The sequence below is a fragment of the Colius striatus genome, unplaced genomic scaffold (genome assembly GCF_028858725.1).
Source record: "Colius striatus isolate bColStr4 unplaced genomic scaffold, bColStr4.1.hap1 scaffold_46, whole genome shotgun sequence".
NCBI lineage: Eukaryota > Metazoa > Chordata > Aves > Coliiformes > Coliidae > Colius > Colius striatus.
In genome coordinates this window covers 1,350,703-1,355,232 of record NW_026908527.1, presented here as the reverse complement: position 1 = coordinate 1,355,232, position 4,530 = coordinate 1,350,703, and positions in this window count along the sequence as shown.

Genomic DNA, 4,530 nt, shown 5'->3' with positions numbered 1-4,530 from the left:
GAAGCAGCAGCTCTCCCCAAACCTCTGCCCAGCCCTGTCCTGCCTTGGAGGGACAGCACAGCACTGACACTGCTTCCCAGTGCAGAACAAACCCTGCTGGGATCCCCTGCCATAGCACAGCCTCACACAGGGCACCTGGCACTTTTGGGCTTGGCTGTGTGGCCAGTCTGTGCATCCCAGCCAAAATCCAAGCAAGGAAGGCTGCTCTGCATCAAGCTGGCACATTCCCTGCAAGCAAAGCCCATCAGCACATCTGGTCACACAGAGATGGCAAACACCCAGCCATGCTGCTGCTCTCAACCACCCCAGGATATGCCCCAAAGCAAGTGTTTGGCTGTTCAGTCCTAAACCTTTCCCAGCTCAACAGTGAGGAAGGAAAGTGAAGCAGTTCCAGTGTGTATTTGCTCCTCAGAGGCTGCAGCTGAAAGCACAGTTCCCCTTCCAAAAGTGACCCTCTGTGCCTCAGACACGTGCTGACACGTGTAATGACAAAGATGCCCCCCTCAGCCCTGCCAGGGACCTTGTGCCACCAAGCTCTCTGACACAACAGGCTCAAAGGCAGTGCTGCCACCCAGAACACGGGGAGATCTGTCCCTGCAACTGTTCCAGGTCCAGCTTCTCCCCCAAGCAGGAGCTTTTGTGCATGTGCACCAGCTCAGAAACTCCCCTGATGCATCACCCTGTCTGCTCTCAAGGAAAGAGTGCCCCTGCTCCATCCCCAGCTGTAACATGACCCAGGCACAACATGTCTAACAGGGCACAAAGGTGGGACACTCAAGGACTTTTGGCAGAGGACACACAGGAGAGCTGCACACTCCCTGGGCTGGGTGCACAGTCTGGTCCCAGAGCCAAACAGCTTGTAGCTGGAGTCAGACTCACACAGCATTTCCTTCCATAGCAATGGCCCCAGCAAGCCCAACCATCCCAAGGCTCAGGAAACACCTTCTGTGTCTTTGTGCTGAGCCACTGAGCTCTCTTTTTGGTCTTCACCTGGCTAAAAAGTAGGGACACAGCAAGAGGAGACAGCATGGAGAAGCAGGAGAAAACGTACCTGGCACAACATGCAGCTTGGTCCCTGCTCCAAACTGGAGCCATCCTGTGTAACTGGTCCCACAGTGCCACACACCACGACAAGAACCTAAGGCTCAGCTGTGAGTCACCCCTCCTGTGCTTTCCTTTTTTCAGGAGGGGGGATGAACCCCGTGGCCAGGAGCTGGGATTTGCCCTGGGAACTGCAACAAGGGCAGCAGAGCAAGGCAGAACCTCAGGGGCTTTCTCAGGCTGCTTGGAGAGTACCAGCCATTCAGTGGCACTGAGGCTTTGCAGGACACAGTGGTACCATGGCTTTCTCTTGGTTTCTTGTGCAAAACAGGAAAAGCACACTCTGCCCATGGGGTTTCTCCTTGAGTCTGACCAGCCTGTGCTATGTTTCTGCTCAGCTCTCCTGCACTGTGCTTTCTGGTTTAGCACCAGCACAAGCCTGCCCTGAGAGCTCTGTTTGCTTTTCCTCCCCTGTGGGCTTCTCCTGAGCCTTTGACAAACTGCTGGGTGAGGTTACAACACACAGGCATTAACTCACTTACACAGAATAAGGCAAACACCCAACCATGCTGCTGCTCTCAACCACCCCATGATATGCCCCAAAGCAAGCAGAAAGCACAGGAGTGGGTTGGACTTACATGGACTGACAGTGAGTCTTGTTCCAGAGCCAAAGACAAGTGCATATGCAGCAGCTCCTGTGCTCACACAGCATTTCCTCCCTTAACAAAAACCTTTGCAGAGTATTGGCAAAGCTGGGCACCCAAACCCTGACCAGACATTGCTCATTGTCACTCACAGTCAGCTGCATGCTGAAGGGAACACCTCTGTGATGTGCCTGTGGGATCAAGAGCACTGCTGGACCTATGGATAGAAACTCCATTTGGGAAGACTATTGCCTGTCCTGGAGGGAATCAATCAGCATGTAACCCTACAGCTGCAGAGCTGGTGGAAAGCCCACTGGGTAACTGTCATAGAATCACACAATGGTGGGGTTGGAAGGGAACTTTAGAGCTCATCCAGTGCAACCCCCCTGCAGAAGCAGCTCCCACCTAGATCAGGTCACACAGGGATGTGTCCATGGGGGTCTTGAGGAGCTCCAAGGAAGGAGCATCCACACCCTCCCTGGGCAGCCTGTGCCAGGGCTCCCTCACTCAAACACTGAAACAGTTCCTCCTTATGTTTAAATGGAACTGTTTGTGTTGCAGCTTCATCCCATCACCCCTTGTCCCATATCCTCCACATGTGAGCTACCTGACCTTAGTACAGATGCTCCAGTGTCCCTCTATAACCAGTAGAGAAGCACAAGCACTTTTCAAGCACAGTTCTCATGCTGAAGATATTAAAAGTCCTCAAAAAAGGAGACAGAAGCAAAATCACCTTGAGTCAGCAGATTTAACCTTGAATGCTTTGTATCAGAGACCAAACCTGGATATGTTCCCATGCAACCTGATCTAGGTGACCCTACTTCTGCAGGGGGGTTGGACTGGATGATGCCTGGAGGTCCCTTCCAACCCCCCAATCTATGACTCTACAACATGACACAGCCACTAACTGTGGAAACAAGAGAGTGGAAAGTTTCTCACTAGGGTAAGAAATTACCTTTATATCCCTAAATGCCCAAGGTCCTGACAGAAGCATCACAACCTTTGGGTTTTGAGGTGCTCAAGAGTTGTCCATGCTCATGGAGCAATTTGGAAGGAAAGAGGTGTTTTAAAGATCAGGGGTGAGAAAGCCTCAGGACTTTGCACGATGGTTCCTCCCATGGTTAGGGGTAAGTGAATAGGAAAAGGCTATAAACAATATATCAGCCAGCACAGAGGCATTTCAAAATGATACCAGGGATGCTCTTCCAAGGATACAGATGGAAGTCTCTTCCTTAAGCAATGTGGTCCGACAGAACCGCATGGCACTAGACCTAATACTGGCTAAAGAAGGAGGAGTGTGCATGGTAATCAACCAGAGCTGCTGTGCATATATTAATCAAGAAAAAGAAACTGAGGCAGATTTAGAAGATATGTGGAAACAAACAAGAATTGCTCACCAGGTAACTCAAGACATCATGGGGATTCCAAGAGTTATGGAATGAATTAACCTCATGGTTACCTAACTTTGCCTGGTTGAAACAACTTTTTGTGGCAACAATTCTGCTAATAATTATGATTTTGCCATTCACCATCAGTATCAAATGTTTCCTCTGGTGCTGTCAGAGCACTGGGGATGCTTACTCAAGCTGGGAGAAACACCAGCTAAGACATAAGCTTGAGCAAGTACTTTGACAGAGTGCTCCATAAGGAAGCTCTGTACTAATAGTAAAAGGATTTACTACTTTTATAAAGAAAGGGGGGACTGATGTAGAGCTTTACACTAACATGTACTAATAAACCTCATACCACCTTATCCCAATAGTATAAAGCTTATTTCTCAGGCAAAATTCACACACAAGCTGTAAAAAGGTCGTGCTTATCTCCTTCCACAATACCCCTGGGTCCTCCAGCTTCCTAGAAGGCAGAAACTGGTTCTGAGAGGAGCCAAGTGAGATCTAAAGCTTTTACACAGATCAGGGGTGAGAAAGCCTCAGGACTTTGCACAATGGTTCCTCCCATGGTTAGGGGTAAGTGAATAGGAAAAGGCTATAAACAATATATCAGCTAGCATAGAGGCATTTCAAAATGGTACCAGGGATGTTCTTCCAAGGATACAGATGGAAGTCTCTTCCTTAAGCAATGTGGTCTGACACAACAGCATGGCATTAGATCTCATTGTCTCACCATGAGCTGCACCACAGGCTGCAAGGGGACCCCTGCTCTCAGCCTAGAGCACCCCATTCTCTCCTCCTTCACTGACTTTGATGCCTATAAGGGTGTTTCTCTCCCATAGTCTCACTCCTCTCTTGTGGCTGCTGCAGGTGTTGTGCAGGATGTGACCATGTTATTCCAGAGGCTGTAGCACCATCACTGATAGAAGCTGTCTTAAAGCCATCAGTAGAAGAGTCAATATATGAAAAACCTTCTTTCCCCCTTCAGGATGTGGTTAACTTGTTTTTCAAGCCAAGGGGGGTTTAGTCTTGCCTGGTGTAACTTAGTCATAAGGTTGACCACAGCATCCTGTCTGTTGTTTGGGAGAGAAAGAGGATGTGGGAGGGGTGTGTGTTGGGGGCTTTTCCACTAATAACCAAGTTGCTATGGGAACTATCATCCCATCACACCCCCTTACATCAATTCCTCATGGCCTGTTGCTGCTATCACTAAGTGGAAAAAAACCAGCATGCATTTTCCTCCCTCACCCTCCTATCAAACTGTCTTTAACTGATTGCAAGTGTCTCTGTTACCATGCAAAAGATGCATCTGAAAGCCCTGACCTCATCTGTATCTCTATTCTGACTGGTCATTAGATCTGTTGTTTTCCCAGCAATCTCTATCTCAAAGTCATAAGAGAAAGCACAGAACAAACCACAGCTTTAAGGCTTAGCAAAGCTTTATTTTGGTCACT